The sequence below is a fragment of the Macrosteles quadrilineatus genome, unplaced genomic scaffold (assembly GCF_028750875.1).
Source record: "Macrosteles quadrilineatus isolate MER2022 unplaced genomic scaffold, UCM_ALF_1.0 Scaffold_5__1_contigs__length_97177068, whole genome shotgun sequence".
Taxonomy (NCBI): Eukaryota; Metazoa; Arthropoda; class Insecta; order Hemiptera; family Cicadellidae; genus Macrosteles; species Macrosteles quadrilineatus.
Window position 1 is genome coordinate 75,603,017 of NW_026542598.1, and position 19,117 is coordinate 75,622,133.

General features: G+C 35.0%; 1 protein-coding gene across 1 annotated transcript in view; it reads right to left on the reverse strand.

Annotated features, from left to right (window-relative positions):
- Window positions 1–19,117, reverse strand: part of LOC128995094 (uncharacterized) — a 176,995-nt gene that overhangs the window by 56,641 nt on the left and 101,237 nt on the right. The window lies entirely within an intron of this gene.

Below are 19,117 nucleotides of genomic sequence, written 5' to 3' on the forward strand. Positions count from 1 at the left end.
AAAAATAACAGGCCTAAGTAAAAAAAAAACAAAACAAAATGGCAGCTGTGTGAGTAACTAAGGACTTCCGGGCAATTTGAATACGAAATTAAGATATATTTCTTAATCAGTAACAATGTCTAAAATATCGGTAGAGAGAGGTCCGGGACGCCCTGTATAATTTCAACAAGAAAATGCTGATGGAAATAAAAGATCTCGACTCTGGACTTGCTGATTCACCGACTGCCTCTCACAATAATAACTGTACAAGAAGACAAAGGAATCGACAAGTAACCCGACATTATCTTCAGGCGTTCATTAAACTAGTACTGACAATGGACAAGTGTACGAATCACAAAACTCGATCTTTCTGTACTGCGAACAATGCTTTGTTCGATCATCCGTGACGACAACACAATGCAATGCATCTGCAGAGTGGTGGATGTAATTAGAGTAACAAATACAAAAATAACATTGTACAATAGTATCTATACTTATTTCAGGAAGCGTTATACCACTATATAACTTGAAAGTGACGATGCTCAATAGAAGTTTTAGGTTATCGGTTTTAACCTAACCTAACCTAATCCAACCAAACCTAACACTAAGAAGGTAAATAAATTTAAAATTGCGAGAAGATAACTTAAAAAATAGTCGTATCGCAGAAGATGTCCAAATTCCGTACTTTAAAATGTGTCATAGCAAAATAATGTGGTAATTAAAAACGAAAAATAGCATAAGTAATTGTAAATTTAAAACAATTACGTTTCCCTTACGACCATTTTTCGTCTAGTCATAATATAAGTTTAATAAAATCATTGCAACCACTCTCATTAGGTGAAGTGTATGTTTCCTAGAGTACTCTTAAGAGTACAGTATCTATATATTAGTAGGCAAGCATGTTATTTAATCTTTTTGTCTGAGTTCGTGTGCATCGCAGGGAAAATCTACGCCTATTGTTGGAAAGATAGTTTCCTGTAGATGTGCAGAATCACTTAATAAAAATTAAAATAGACTCAAAAATAAACACAAAAATGAATTTAAAATTAAAAAAAAAATAACATGGCCCTTATGGATTGCCATGCTGGTGACGAAATAACAACGAATGATAAACAGAAAATCAAAACAAATTGAAGAAATTCCAATCACAAGTTTTATTTACAGTGTGGGGCGAAAATAGACGAGTCTCTATATTACATCTTTTTGGTCAAGTTTTCGACCACTGGACGACCTCTAGTACTCCTTAATCAATGGTACAGTAGTTACAAGAAATGAGAGATTCTTTTTTTCGATTAAAATAACTTTGAATAAGTGTTACTACCCAAAATGTGCAATTAAGTACTTTAGTACAATGTATAGCGTGATAAACCCAACCAGCAACTTAATGAATTTAAATTTTAATAAATCCTAGACAACGAGTTGCATGATTTTCTTCCATCTGACATCGGCAAACTACGTCATTCTGTAATCACTCAGCGAATTGGAAAGCAGATCTTCGCAAAGAAGATACAATACAGGCACAACAGGTAAAGCAGGGCGTGACCGATAGACGGTGGATAACTCTGGTTTATGTAGTGACGTCATCGGTTAGCGCCACACCCACCTGACAATACACAAAACTACGTGAAAAGTGCATATTGCACTTCACTTCGTAGGGACATGATGACGTTTAATATCAGGAAACAAAATTTAAACAAATAATTCGAGGGGCAAAACCAGCTGGACTCAATCCAAATAATTAATATATCGTGACATTAAATATTTCTAAAACGCTTATGGAGTGAACAATGAAAATTCCAATTAATGTTTGTTTGAAGATTAGACAGTGATAAAAATCACCCTTATTAAAACAAACACTGTTCAAACATCCAACTGAATTGTCCATAACAACTGACCAATTAAAATATTATACAACAGTTCGATGTTTGTATCAGACAATTTACGATAACAGATTTTTAAATTAGGTAACGCACGACTACGATTTCCTTGAATAAGAATAAAGGTTCAGACGTCGCCTATGAGACAAGTCACTAACAATATAATTACTAACCTACCACCATCAACATAGTGCAATAACCATGCATATAGAGCGACTACTCTACCCTGCTGTATTAGGTATCAGACAGAATGTACCTGTCTTGCTACTTGCAATATGGTTGGTGAACGTGCTAACAATGTCAACTCGGATAAACCAATACAGCGGTGAGCCTTTAGTCTGTAACTGTAGCTACAATTACAACTTTTAGAGATGGATTGATTTTATTAGACTTTTTAAATATTTTGTTTGACCTAAGACTATCAGAAAGTGACAAATCACATGGGTTAGCTGTTTATTGAGAGTACATTTTTAAATGTAACCTCTGAACTTTGTAGTAAAATAACTGTTTGCGCCAAAAGGAGGTTAAGAGGCTTCAGTTTTGATTGAAATTTCGTGTAAAAGTTCACTCTGGAATTTGAAAGAACTCCAAGTGCATTGCAATTGCAGTAATCTTTGCACTACCAATAAAAAAAACATATTACAAAATGTATCCAACCCAAATTAAGCGTGAAATGTCAACATACGTAATTAAGTTCGGGCAATTCAGAGGCGAGATGTTTACCCCCCCCCCCCCCCCCAAACACACACAAGTCAACAAGCAATGTAAACAGAGAGGTCCCACCCAATATAGGCCCTACGTAAGTGGGTGGGAGAGAGCGCCACTGGGAAGCTGACCAAATATCACCCGCCAAAAATGACAACCTTCCCGCGCTAATGTCGGTCGTGGAGAGACATTACACCTCTAGTGTTGAATCTCATCTTAACGACCAAAAATGTCTTTGAAATGGCTTATATTTACCTCGTTTAATGCCATGTGGATGTAATTTTCATAAGCTACCGGTAACACATATGGTTAAGTTTTCGTTTGGAATAAACTATTTGCTAGGGTGTTTTCCGACTCTATCTCTTGCGAATGTTTTATGCTTGCAAATATACGAGAGATTCTGCTCAAGGGTAAAATAAAAATTAACATCTAATTAGTTGTACACAATTAATTAATTGAAGTGTGTTTGTATAGTTACTTAAAACAATAGTTACTAAGGGACGGACTTTGCTCGGGTAGAAGTCATCAGTAATTCTAATAGCAGCCTGTGTTACTGTATATGTTAAAATTGTATACTTCACTTTACTGGATACGCTACTAATCTAAGTAGATACTAGATTCTTATGTTTACATTATCGTTGTTGTTTTTTTTATCAACATGGCAACCCACCAAGCTCATGTGTAAAATATTCGATAATTTGATTTTATACAATACATTTGGCATGCAATAAGACCTTCTTGTACAGTAACTTATTTCTAACAAAAGTGTTATCAAGATTAGCTGTATTTTCTGTGACTATTTGTAAAACTTTAATCCGCTAAGATGTTCCGGGGACGGTTAAAACTGTTTTTTGCCATTATTAAATGTATTTAGTACATCTCTGACATTCTACAAGTGCAAAAACACGTGATCGCTAACTGACCGTTTTGACATGTTGTGTTTGAATGTTGAGAGTTGCTAATTTTGGCGCGAACGTAAACATCCCTCCTGTCACAACTGCATGACGGTGATGAAACATCTCACTGACTACAACCATTGTCTGTGCTGCAACCAGCAGTCAGTCAATGTGCTTCAGTGTTCATTCAATTCCAAGAGTAAAGAAACACGTGATCTTCAATTCAGTTCATCCTGGTCAGCTTCCAGACAGGCTCTAGTAGAATGGAGTGAGGGCCCAAAGATCGTTTTTGGGTGAAGCTATGACAATTCCAGAATTCATCCGGAGGCCTAAGAGCCGCAGAAGACTTTCACTACGTTATAGAGGGTTAATGAGAAGGAGATGGCTCTCAGAATCCCTAATCAAAGTTTTCAAAGGTTGATTTTGACAAATGTGAAAATTCCCAAAAGATGTAAGACGGTTTTCAAGCTAGGTTATAGGTGCAAAGATCTTTCTATCTCTGACTGGACCCCGCTACCTCTAAGGTTTGGGTACATAAAACTACCCTCGTCATACATTTGAAGACTAGTGCTTTACTACAGCTGATCGGTTCAGCATCCTTTGAGGAAATAGGCCTACTTTTAAACGTGATAGACATATGATTAAGTTTCAATCGAATAAATTGTTGGAGGCTGATGTTTCCAATGTTAATGTGGATGCTATAGGACATTTGTGTTCTTGTGTGACCATTATGATGAGGCGACTCGTCTGTAGAGTGTAGAGAACCAGACGTAACACATGGGTTGTGGGAGTCTCCATATGGTGCACAATCACACTCACATCACGCAATGCTTAGCTGGCTTAACATAGACGAGTTCTTGGAATGTCCTTGTATTTAGCAGCTGCTTGTAATCCAACGCACTGATCGTGTGCAGTATTTACTCCACTTGAAGTACGCAATAACTTATAACCTACGTAAGTATTTTTGAATGTCAATTAAACAAGTACAGTAATTTATTTTTTGGTCTGGAGGGAATGTATGGATTTGAACGAAGGGGCCTATTGCGCAGAAGTGATCAGGCCATCATCAGGAGAATGCTCACTGTTTGGATGTAACCCAAGGGAAAAGGATTAACTTCTCTATGGATGAAATGAAACAAGAAAGAAACTCTTGGGCCTTTCAACTTGAAAGAGTCAAATGATGGATCTGTTTGTGAACTGCAGCCATTCATCAGATTCCTAGACATATTTAATGGCTTCTGAGAACATCAACGAATTGAGCAAAAACAGCTTTTTATCTCTATTCACACCACATAGATAAGATCAGTAATAATCTACCAAAACCCAAAAATAAAAATAGGTTTCAAGGTGATATGACGATCACTGTCAAAATATATGATCAAAACGCCACAAGAACATGCTTTCTTGACCACACTCTAAAAGTCTCAAACCATCGTCAAAGTACCTCCAACACAGATTCTGTGTCGTAAAATTAACCTGTCTCAACTAAGGAGTTTCGAATCACGAATGCAAACAAACCGAGCGGATCTGTTAATCAAAGTAGAGAGAATGCAACAACTAGACGGAAACAATAAAACAAACGACCGCTAACCACAACACGGCAAGATGATTACACCTTCCTAGTGAGACTGCGAGATCGTCGTGATAACCAGGAGTTTCCTGCGAGAACTAACGACTTGTAACTCAATGGGGTTTCCTGCAGAAAGGATACCTGCGATCGCTGAGCATTTCCTGACCATTGATTATATATGCACAAACATCTCTTTATACCATGTATCCATCGTTTACCAGTAATGACATAGATTTTGTCAAAAATTTTTTAAAGTTTTAACACTTAAGATTAGCGGTTAACATGGCTGTAGTTATGAGGTCCATTCATCGTTTTCCTATGTGAAGTATTACTTGGAGTACAGCGGCCGTGTCTTCAGTAGTTCCTCTACTTTTTTTAATAATCGTTAGGGAGTGACTTTATGTCCTAGTGCAGGCGTTTTTATAGAGTTTAATTCCAAGGACACCATAGCAGTCTTTTTGCTTGCTCAGCCTGCAGAAAGGAAGGTTCAGATTTTCTCCTCTTCTCGTATTATAATTGAGATTGTCATAGTTGACATTTGCGGTACGAGAGACTACGGTCACTATTTCAATAACAATGTTTTTTGGTGCAAAATGGACGATATAGTTATAATCGTGACAGATGCATTCTCATTATACGGTTGTCCATTTTTTTATAAAAATTAAAGTATGATATTTGAATTGAGTCACAAAGTCAACTACTGATTTCTGTAGTATATACCACCAGGGGAGCAAGTTAATCTACTGGTATACACCGTAATATCGATGGTGGTAGAGCGCGGTACTTCGGTCCAAGAGGTCCTGGGTTCAAATCCCACCAAATCGCCAATTAGTTTTATCTATGCCTCAACCCCAGCCTCAAGTAATGCAAAAAACTATCCCGGGATAGATCCTAGTATCCTAGGACAAAGAGAGTATAAACCGACACTTTAACCAAGTCAAACGAAAAGGACAATTTGACAATTTACAGTAAAATATAGCATCTATTATATGAAATCAGTTGACAAAGAATTAAAAACCAAGACAGAAAATTAAAATCTGACAGTTCACTCTGTGAGCGACTCATTAAAATTTGGTCAATGTGAATGAAAAACTACGACAGCTGATTCATATAGATAGGATGTCTACTTTATTATACAAAATAAGTGGTACAGTAGGTCATGTTAAATCTTACTTTGATATACATGTAAACATCCATGTCCCGCGTTTAAGTGGTCACCAGTTTTAAGATAAAAACCGTAGTTGAATAGAGTTACCGAAAAAGTGTGCTGATTTTAATTACTCATTCTCTATGTTTGAGTCCAATATGAATAAAAAATATATGCGACAGCTGATCCATATTAATGGGATGTCCACTTCAGTATACGAAATAAATGGAATGTTTAATCTATGTTGCGTTGACTGATGATAACACAGGACGTGTGGGAGAGATGAGACACGGTGAGTGAAGCGTCGAGCATGATGTCACGATGACGTCACCGGAGACCGGTCCAATTCACCGCACGACCCACCGCCACTTGACACCATTTGTAAATTCAGCCGTGACGCGTCACTTGCCCCCGCGCACCTTGCGTAACGCGTAACTGATGGGGGTCATAACTTCATATTGTATGAATCGAATACCAACGAATTGAAAATAGGTAGAAGTATGCCGGCTATTAGTTAAAGGTAATTTCATAAAAAAAAATAATAATGATCAGAACACGGTGTTGTTCTACATACAGGTTGACATTGCTGGTGAAAATGAAATTTATGATTGCTATATGGAATCGCCATCAAACATACAGGCACTATTTAAACGTAATATTGCTGTAATACGTAGCAATGTGACATGTTATGAACTCTCACGAGATTATCGAGAAAAAAAATGCATCCAACGTTCACATAATCTTTTATAAAAAACCTGCAAAGTTTTAAAAATAAACTTCCTACTAAGATTACTAAGCAACTTTCGACCCTTTCGACAATATATTGATTGACCAAGCAAGCAGCGAAAAAACTTCCCAGTAGGAATATCTTGTATAGTAAGTCCCTCTCAATTATGGAAACTATTTTACTGTGATGTATAGCCTACTATAGGTACGGGTTTTTGTTACAATAATGATTGAATTTAATCGTATCGGCTCATTGACGGAATACTTAATAACATATATAAAACTGATTTCCGCAAAGTTTCCAAAACAATCTCAAATGGTAATGGTAATTCGTTAAGTCTAACCAACAACGGAAAGCATTCAGGTGATACCAGAACACTCTCGTGATCAATATGAAACACATGTAAACAAACTTCAGATTTCACAATAGTCTTCTACCATTCAAAGCCAATGGACGAAGACAATATTAACACTTATAAAGGAGCAGAGGGACACTAGAGTGGGTAAATACCAGACAGATCTGTCAGAAAGCCACAACCCTCCAGATAATAGAACTTAACCGTCACATAAGCGACAGACATGGGAAAGGGGCGGCGAGCGGCGGGACGTGTTGTGTTGTGTGGACGTGTTTACGTGTTTACATGAAGACGTGTTGAGAGAACACGTCGCTGAGATGCTCTAGAGAGGCCTTTCATTCTTCCCGATGGGAAATTCTAAATAGTTTGTGTCATGTTGTTTATTTGTAGCAGAGTGTACAAAGTGCATGAGCGCAGATGTGGAGAAAAAGTTTTTAACATTATGGAGCCATTAAAGTCGCCTGTTTTTTTATTTCAAATTTTCGTCAACGGCATTTTTTACTTTGTTGTAAGCAATCAGTACCTTACATAAGATTATGATTGGATGTATAATAATAACCGCAGCTTACAATACTTTAATACTACTGATTACTGATTGTAAAGCAAGAAAACAATTACGTGCTGGCAATACTGTTTCGCAGCCTGGGTAAATGAGAACAAACAAGTGTTAAAAGCCTTACCTTTGCACACACATGGCAAGTTTTCAAATGAACACCCTGTATAGAACATGGTTGCATTTTAACGAACCTTATTTCAATAATTTGTTCTCCTTCAGTTTTTAATGTCAATTTGAATTAAAGTAGCTATACTTTAAAATCAGTTGTTGAACATCCAGTTTATTTGGTTAGTGTATAACAGAAAAGTAATTGATGCCATATTGAATAGGCTTTATTCAACTAGTATACTTTAATGTCGAAACTTGAGACAGGTCTACAAAGGAGAGTGAGGACTACTTCTGTGCATAGCCTAAGTTAACACTTAACAAGGAGTTATTGTAATAGAATGACGTGTCAATCTTAATTTCACCATCCCCTATACTTAATAATGTCAATTTCCTCCACCATTTTGTAGATGTTACATCGTTCACTCCCCTCTAGTCTGGACAACGTAGAGCCTCTCGTTGGTCGATCAGCTGATCGTTTATATTGACTCCGCCACATCCTAACCTGTATCTTAAATGGCAAAGACCATAAATTCATGTTCGATGGCTAAAGCTGATCCGAGTCCGTCATCGTTAGAAAGAGAAGTTCCACAAACTGTTTAGCACGGGTTAAATATTTTAGAAATTTGTGCAATATTATGTGATTTCTGAACAAATTAATGTATAAGAAATATGACTTTATGTCTTAGTAACTAAAACATTTTAGCGAATTTCCCTATAGGGAAGTAGCTGAACAAAAAAATTTGTAAGGCCCGGGACCGATTTACTTTATTCATTTTGATGTCCCCAGAGGTCAGAAACACCATTCGTTCAAATTTATATATATATATATATATATATATATATATATATATATATATATGTCCATCTGCACGATAACTTGAGTAATTTTTGTCCGATTTTGATGAAATTTGGTTTAAAGGTGTAAGGCGGGATAAACTTGAATGAGTTCGCGAACCAGCATGATCAGACCATGGGAACGGGGTTTTACGGGGGGTTTTAAGGGGTAAAAATTGGGTTTTCTCATTTTTGACCCCTAAAACACAAAATTTCCCAATTTATCTCTAGACCATATTAAAAAGCTTAAAAAAACAAATGATTTAGTATATCAAAGTGTTTTTGTACGGTTATTGGTAACGGAGAAAATTCAAAAAATTGTAAATGAAAAATTCCCATGTTATTCTTAGGAAAATATTGAAAATTTTGTAGTTTGTTTGTTTATGGATATATTTTGATCAAACTTGGCAAATTTATTTATTTTATACTAAGCTATTAATATTTTACTAAAACACACTTTATTAGTTTTAGTTTCCTTGTGGCAGCAAACCTAGGTACTCGTTAAACCTAATGTTATTTAAATAGATTTAATTGAAAATCATTCGGAGAAATGGAAATTCGCTTAGTCGGCAGGTTTGCTGCGGCGGGGGTATTTTTAATATTTCATGGGTTGAACAATTCTCAAAACCCACGACTAAAAACCCATACAATACTTAACATGCATTATTACTAGGACATGGTGTGTAGAGTACCAAGTCCAGTGTTCTCTCATTGTTAATTAGGTCCACTTGTGTTAATTAAAGTCCCTTAGTCTAGTTACACGGTATAATCCATCGTAACACCCCGTCTCGTGTTACATCTGGTAACCTTAGTCATTTGATCTCTTACTAACGTCATGTCTCGCAAATTACACGTATAAAAATGTTTATTGGTCATTTGTAGATAGATCAATTGATTTTAGTCAATTATTTCAAACAATTCTATACACTGACTGAACGATTGAATTTAATTAATTTTTGTGAAACTCTTCTGTGAAGTTTGCAAGTAGTTTTAGGAGATTGTGATGGTAAAGATCATACTGTTTAGGTTATTTTTTGAACCGTTTATTGTTGTTACCTGAAATTTGTTCTTTGCTGAGCTTTACTTAAATTTTATATAAATTAATACCGTACAAGTACTATAATAGGACTAATACCATTCTTGGCACTTTCTAATGCTATTTTTATATGCAGAAACTAGATTACTTTCATTTCTACGAAGAAGCGCGTGGGTTTCATTTAAAGAACACTTTTTCGTAGTACAATTTTATAACCAAAATATTTTATACGTTTTACGAGCTATTGTTGGTATTAATTTAATTAGCCTAGTTAAAAAAAAATATAGGCCTACTATTCAAAAATTTACATGAAATTACAGTACCTACCTAGTTAAATACACATATAAGTTAACGTTTTTGGCAGTACATAACGTTTTTGACAGTACATAATATGAATGAAAGGTCTTTTATTTAAATATTTCTAGTTCTAGTTCAAAGCCGCCAGAAAAAATGATATTACTAGCAGGCCTACCCATGTTGCAAAATACAGCACAACAGTTCTTACTAATTTTAGTACAAACGTAATATAGCCTACTAATACTGTTACATTTATTTACCACCGTCCCTCAAGTGGTCGACAAAATTTACTATAGTATTTAGCCTATAGAAAAAAAGTGCAAGGCTATCATTAGTATCCATTAGTAAAATAGCTATTTAGCTTTGTTATGTAATAGATTTGTGAATATCAATTTATATTTATGAATTTGTTTTGAGGTTCAATGGCAACACTACTGGTTATTGTAAAAATTGACTCAACTCATAAATATTGACGATAGCCATTCGTGTACACTCCAAAAAGTCAGGCTGTGAGAGTTTGAGTAGAAAAACAAACTAAGTAACTTTTACCAAGAGAGCCGCCTCTTGAGTCCTCTTGAAAGTTTTCTTGAACAAATGTATTTAATTAACTCAACAAAAAGCTAAACCCGTTCCATCCTCCAGTTCAGAATGAGTTCAAAACTGATAAAGAAAACAAATACCAAAATCGTAGCGAGATAGACATTTTACGTGTGTCAGACATGAGGTTGAGAGCTCAATCCTTAAGATATCGACATCTTAGGTCAATGACCTATGTAATGTTAACTCGCGTGTCTTCTTTGATGCATGAACGTCTCTATCGTATCGATAAAGCGATTAAGACTACCGGTAATTGGAATGATCACGATTGTAGGCAAATGAAAAGCAGATGTACATAAACGTTTGGAAACAATAGTTTTTAGTTGAATATTTTTTAAGCAAATACATATTTTCCTGGTCCAGCAATTTAAATAGTTTAAGAACGTTGAAGTATTTTCTGTTTAGTAAATATTTCAGAAATAGAACCATTGACTATTGGATTTCAAAGATAGAACCATTGACTATTAATACAACTTCATTAGTCAATCATGGAACTCCTTTACAATAATCAATATTGCAAAAAAGAATCACTTCACAATTTTCAATATTGTAAGGACAAAACCAATTGAATGTGACTCAATTTCCCTATAATAACTACTACGGCATAGCTTTACATTGCTTCCATACAGTTTAATAACAAAATTTCCGATAAAATTCGAAAACAAAGGAAATTCCAATAATAATCTAGTTAAATAAAGACGACGAACTACTTCGTTATCCGCAACAATTGCGATTGAAAGCGGTTATTTCCAGGGACACACCCCTTTTAATGGACCAGAGGTGGGTAGCAATTAATCGAATGAATCATCGATTGTTGCAATATCGATTGTAGGTCAATGAACTCGATTGTTACTAGAAATATCGCAAATAGGTGTTAATTTTATGTTTAAGCTTATTGTAGGTAAGGAATAGTTTATTTGTTGGTTTGTGATATCAAAGAGTAATTTAGTGTCACAATGAGTAAAAACCTAATTGCAAGTAGGCCTAATGTACATTTACTCATTGTTGCTATCGAGTCACTGTCTACAGTTCTGTTGACATCACCGTTGTTAACTAAGGTTAAGGGTGATTACAACTAACAATATTTTATATGCTTTAACGTTTGGTTTGCGTAAAAGTCATACATCATAGCACATCACAAAACCACGTTTTATCCAGCAGGTATTTGTACTTCCACCTTTAGGTTAAAGCTGGATAAATGAAGATGTGTATTAAAAGATAGGCTACAGAGAGTGCCAAATAACTTTTCACTAACTGCAACAAGTGGTGGAGATAAAATATCGTTAGTCGAGTAAACCCTTTCTTTGCGTAGAAAATATTTTCTCGGTGTAGAAAATACAACTCTCAAGTTTTGTTTCCAAGAGAAAAGTCGTGTGTTCAGCTACTTTGCAAGAGGCCTTACGTTACCTTATTTGCTCTTGTATTCTTCTCTTTACTCCCCTACACAGGGGTTGTCGTCCCTTGTGTATGAGATAAAAAATATTGCAAATATACCCAGGAGTACAATTCAACTGGAATTGCTCAGTTCGAAAAGTAAGGATTTCCGAGGATATTACTCGTAAGCCACAGATTAAGTACAGTATTGCAAATACAAAAAGCAATATTTGATCTAATTCTCCCTTTTCAGGGGAAGATGATAAAATGCGTTTGCGTATAAATTCAGCCTATAGTATGAGAATATTTCCGAACAAGATTAGGTTTATTGAATTGGTTTTCACAGTAGGCCTGGTTCATACTATATAGGATAGCATACGAACTAAGGCTAAGCCCCCAGGACTCACGGAATAGCCAAAAACCTTACTAAGCTCCTCAATATCTATATATTAATAGGCAAACATGTTTTTTTTTTATCTTTTTCTCATCTGTGCATCGCTGGGAAAATCTACGCATACTGTTGGAATGATATTTTCCTGTAGATGTGCATAATACATACATTGAAATAAGCTCAAAAATAAGCACAAAAAATGAATTTAAAAAATATATGGATCTTATGGGTTGCCATGCTGGTGACGAAATAACAACGCAATAAACAGAAAATCAAAACGAATGGAAGAAATTCCTATCATAAGTTTTATTTACGGCGTGTGGAAAAAATGTTATGTATCAAAAATATTATTTTTGGTCGAGTTTTCGACCACTGGACGACCTCTAGTATTTTTAAATAGACACCTACAATAGTTAATATTTTAACTTAATAGCTCTAATAAAATGTTAGTTCTATGCAAACATACCGGAAATCAAACCCACACGTTTTGTAATAATAAGCTCAAATTGCTGTAACTAAATACTAAGACCTACCGTAATAAATTATTCAAATGATTTATTTGGCCATTCAGTTCATACAGACAATAGGCTACGTCAATATGTTACCCTCTCCAAAATAATTACTCTTAATAAATAAATATTCGCAGACTAACTAAGCAAACATTCTATAACAAGACCTATTGAATAATTCCAAGTAGTTAAAAATTAGTAAAACAAATAAATTATATCGACAACAATTATCAAAACCTATTGGTGTTTTCTACTCTCTATCGATAGCTTCTCCGCCTTAAAAATATCCCCCTATTTTCCCCAGGGCACTACAAAGATGACATACATATTTCATTAGCTCTCTCGGTTAATGGTGATTGCAAGAAAGCATCGTAGGCCCAATAGCCGCCGTTTTAGCCGCCTTTTAGAGGGCCAATAATGGCAAGATTGCTAGGACAATAATGTCTCCATTGATTGGGCTAACTTTTATAAACGGGTCAATGGGTGTCATTAGGCCTAATCCTCCTTTCTGGCAAAAGGAAATTATTTTTTTCACAAATTGATTGTAAAAATAAATATCCTGAGTTTATAAAAAAACAACCCTTGTCTTCTGAAATGTTAGCCAAAAATAAAAACCCATGTTAAAAGGTCGTTTTTTCCTTTCTTGGAAGTTTTTATTTTTAATGGTGATTTTCCTAAAAACATCATAAAATAACGGAAAATAGTCCGAATGATTTTGATAAAAGTTTAGTATGTTGTAGCCCTTTAAATTCTGAACAAAATTGTATAAGTTAGCTCCCATTGTAACTTTTGCTATTTCCCACAAAAACATAAAATAGCGGAAAATCGGATATTTGAAAGAAAGCAGGGTTTTTTATTAAAATTAGTATGTGATGGTCCTTATTCTAAACATAGTGCAACCCCACATTGCTGTAAAAATTACGGTTCAAAAGTTATTGTTAGTTGTTATTTTCCCATAAAACCCACGAAAACGGATTTTAGATTTAAATTCGTAAAATTCGTCTGTTATGGCCATTATAATCCAAACAAAATAATGCGCCCCCCCCCCCCCCAAATAATGCAACACTTATGATTTTCCCTGGATTAGTTACTCCAATCGCTTGCCCATGATAAAGTTTCTTGACAAGCTAATGGGAGAAAGTATGTGTCAGATTGCTGATACCATTTATTTAACTTAAATTCGACTGCTAGCAACAGCAAGTTACCGGTCCTACTGAAAAACTCTTTGAAAACCCAAGCCATCAAACTGTTGGAAAACAGCCGTCAACATAGTGTGAAAATATAGTTACATCGTAAATTCTGTACATTGTTGAGTTCTTTATATTTTCGATCTAACTTACACGAATCCAACTTGCACAGTATAGACCTACACATAGCAATTTCATAATGTTAGATGTATTTTAAAACATGGAACAGTTAGGTTACTAAATCCCTTGAGTTTATTAAGTATTGCCTCGCCAAAACGCCTAACAATTAAACTGAGAGTAGCTTTCTGCTAACGCTCTTGAACTCATTACTGGAATTGCAGGACTTAACGAGAATCTTAACCAAACTTTATTGCATCTCCCTACTTCCGGTAATAAGGTGGAATATTGCCAACTTCGCAATATAATTAATTTGGCTAAGTTGTAACAATGGACTTTTCTTCTTTATCTTGAGGTTTGTAAAAATACCTTTTTTTCTGTAGGCCTACCGTGTAACATTTCTAAACCAAAATTGATTCATGATATGAAGATAATAGCGGTTTAAATTTCTGAGGCAAACTTAGGAGAGTATATTTGTTAACATTATTTTTTAAGATGAGTAAATCTAAAGCGTATTTGTAACAAGTATCTTATTTTGGTTTAGGTGATTTTTAAATTTGATTTGTTTAACATAGTACAGTATGCTTTATTTAATAACTTGTATCCATTTTGGGTTTCAGCAGGCCTATACGAGTGGGCTATTTCCAATCTAGGACAGGAAGTCAGAGAATGTATTTTCTACAAGAATATTTAGAAGGCAAACTGCCAGAAATAATAATAAGCACGATTTTTAGATTGAGTTCATTTTTGTGAAAAGTTAACGTTATCAAAGAGATGACCAAGGACATTTTCTATCACACTCAAAATGTAGTGAAATCTTGTTTTTTCTTTTTTTTTTTTTACTGACCGTCACGCGATAAATGGCCAGGATTATCTACCATGCTTAGATAGGCAAGACTAAGTTTTTTTAAATGTCACTTGCAAACTGGAAATCATAAAAGCTATAAAATAAAATAGTCACGGTTGTTATCAAGTGAAGAAACTTTTCATTTTGATATTATTAACATAACAAAATCTAGGAATAGTAACTCAAGTCATATAAATTATTTATACCTTCTTTAAAACATTAGCCAACATCATGGCATGCAGCTCCCATTAAAATAATCGAAACACGATTGCACATCAAATAAACTACGTGTCAAAGTAAATTTACTCAGGTTGTAAACCGTACTACTCTTTGAAGCTCCCAAAGGGCACACGCCCGAAAGAGCATACGCGTAATACGGCTTATTAAGGTCATGGGTTGTGAATGTGTGTGTGATACGCACACAATGCGTAGGAAGGTATTGATCTGTGCGTGAGTGTGCGTGCGGGCGGTCCAGTCATTCCTTCTCTCTCTCTCACTTCCACCTTTCGGCATTCTACAATAGTTACACTTGACATTGTTCGCCGATTTTTGTAGGCTAATTAGTATTTTATGAAGGAATGTGACTTTTAAAAGAATATTAATTTGTCGGGGGTTGTAAGTTATTTGTTTAGTAAATTTATTAGTTTAACAAGGACGTGCTGTAAATAATCTACTTTAATCGTAAAAAACTAATAAGTTAACTTAATGTTTGTGTACGTCAACAGGAATAATCTAGAGTTTATTTAAGTATCCAGCATTTTACAGGAAAAAACTACAAAATCTGAAGCCTTGTGGACGATGCGATTATTTCTTTGAACTCGAAACCAATTTCTGGCAATTCTCACATAGGTAACTTAGTTGGTTGTTTGGCTGGTTATTTTTAGATTAGATGTATCGACGAAACCATTTTCAATTCAATGGATTGAATTAATATGGTACATCTACAAAATGGAACCTTGTTCACATAAATTGTAGCTTTTTTACTACCTATAAACCTAAACTAGGCTATATTATTAGTGGCACGTACGGTATATTTTAAACTTAGTATACTTGGAACTCTTTACATACTACCTACTAACTTAATACTGTAGAAACATTTTCAAATATCTTACAATTAGCAGATTGCATAACTTAACATGCATATTAGAAAATAGAATACTTTCACAGGCTCTAATGGCAATTGATTTCATTCAAGTCTGTCTATGACAAAATAAGGAGATGCACCATATCAAGTTCAAAACTGGCGGGACGAGTATGTCGGGATTAGGGATTACCATATGCGATGAAGACCACCTTGACCTGTATAGCTCGGCCTTGCAATGACACTGGCAGTTCAGGATTCCACAGCCTTTTACAGAAAACAGCGGGGAAATTGAATGCCATAACCTAAACGTTGTAAGTAATTGGCAATTAATCTGTACCGGTATGCATACCATGAGCCTTAACTTATCTAATTTGAGCTAACTTTTATTCAGTTTTCACACTCTCAGTCAAGTGAATAATTAAATTGAGTTTAGGTTTAATACACATGGTAGAGTTGAATCAATTGCTTTAAATATCACGTCTTAAATATTGTCAAATACTACTCTAGGGCTAGCCCTACAACAGTGTTTCGAACAACCGACTTCAGCGGTTAGTAACGTAGTCCTAGCATAAACAAAATAAACCTAACTCGAGCAAACGTACTTAAGCAAAAATTAATAAAAACGTCAGTCGATGACAACATTTTGTTTGCTAAGCCTAACTTGAGTGTAAAAATGTAATCAAAAATTCGAAATGTAGGCCTAGGCTAGGAATCAACTGAGTTTGAACTAAGTAAAGCTATTTTCGTATTTTTACACATTCATTGCTAAGGTTAGAATCTGAAAGTCACATTCGGCAAACGAAAGGCGTGACAGAGCTATTGCGCGGGCTTCTCCAACACTACTTTAACCTAATAATCTTTACTTTTAAATACTGTAGGTTGTATTTAAACTCACCTTAAACGTTGTGAAATTTAAAACTCACTACACAAAACACTGAAACACAGAAACAATCGACACTCGCAACACAAACTGGGAGAAAGAGATAACCCCAACGAACAGCAGAAACCGAAAGCAAACTCAGTTCGGCACTCACAGCTGTTGGCGAGCCTGTATGGGCGAGTCCACTTCGGGGGGAGGCAGAGCCAAGGCGCGCGCTTTTGAATGTTATATTATAAACACTGTATTCTATTTCGCTATCACCGCCAGAATTCTGACCGAGTCCCGCTTGTTCGCGTGACAGATTCCAACTCATCAAAACTTCTTTGATTATACTGGGACAGTTCATTCATGCAATTGCGTCATTGATAATATGATGATTGATATGCGATTGTATAATGATGTTTGGCTGTGCGACGAATGAGGTTATGTTGACTAAAAAAGAGGCACCCAAAACTTGCCTTTTAAAATGAGAATCAATATTTTTTACTAGTTAACAATATAAGTCGTTATAACTAATTTTTATTTTGCCTTTTTGGTGAATTTATCAAATCAATAGTTATTTTATTTATCTCCTAATTGCATTATAAAATTGCCGTATTGTTTGTAAATAAATTGATTTCGAGTCTAAAGTGTTTTTTACTGTTTACTGTGTTTTTACTCATGAAATTTTAACTTATTAACAGAATTAATTGTACTGTAATTACTGTAAAGTAAAAAAATAATTGCTGTGAAAAAATGTAGATTTGATAACACAGTTGGCAGTTGGCACCTTGCGAAAATTCTCTTCGTTCAACTTGATAGAATTAAAAAAAATGTATGCATTGACACATGAAAGGTATGTCTAGTAAAAATGATTATAATGACGGTGTAGGCCTATAGTTATTCTCCTCACTCAATAATGTATTTTTTCCGTCCCTAGTAGAGAAGAACAATAGAAAATCATTTGTCTTCATCAGGCATGATTATATCAACTCATACCAATTTTGATAATAACAAACGGTAAATTTGATGTTGATGGAAGAAAATACACTAAAGTGGGAAGTAATCCCACCTACTGTAATGAAGAGATAATGGATGCCGTAAAAGTTAATAAATAATTATTAGAGTCTCAGCTAATTAGGACGGAACAGACATAGGTTACAGAATAATTATTAATAAGTCCTTTCTAAAAACACTTTAAACTAGAAATATATCAAAGAAGTAATAAAGTCATAACAGAACAAGCATAGATTTTTGAAGAATGTTTTGACAGTGTTAAGGTCCCTTTGCAAAATGATAACAACAATAGATGTGACGTCAGTTTGATAAACCTGCTGTGATAAGAGCCCTCAGTTGATAAGAGGCAAGGCCATGAGCAAAAGTAAATTTAACCAACTATCAAGAATGGTTATCACGACTGGATGTCTATATGGATACTAGTACAACGATTGTGTAAGACTACAATTATTATATTTTACATCATCATTATCATCAATTAAGATGGGGACGCCTCCTAGGAGCCACATTGAACCCGGAGGATGTGTGTAGAATGGAGGGAGAAGATCTTTGTAGCTTTGATGTTACTGTAATGACTAAATGAGCTGTTTAGCCATGCTGGACCATATTTAAAACGCAATGATCAAGAACAGCCAGGTTTTGCGTAGCATATGTAATCTTTGGTACTACCATTGACTATATATACCTACAGGTATATATAGTCAATGATACTGCAAATGTTTGAGTGCACTATTGGCGACTTCTACGTGGTCTTTACCTATTCGCAAACTGTTGCTCGTCCTAAATTGTTACAATGGAGCAAAGCTAACACTATTATAGAATCCGCTCAACCGTTAACCACACATGAAGCAGGCCAATATTATTCATATTTTACAACTGGAAGAATTTTACATTTATTATCAAAAGTCGGTTGACATTTTTTAAACCTTGTAATAGTGCATTGAATTGGATTTAGATCTCAGATGGGAACTATCTGTACCACGTTAGCAATCAGTAATGGCATTGACTATATATATATAGTCAATGGTAATGGTATACAGAATCTTAA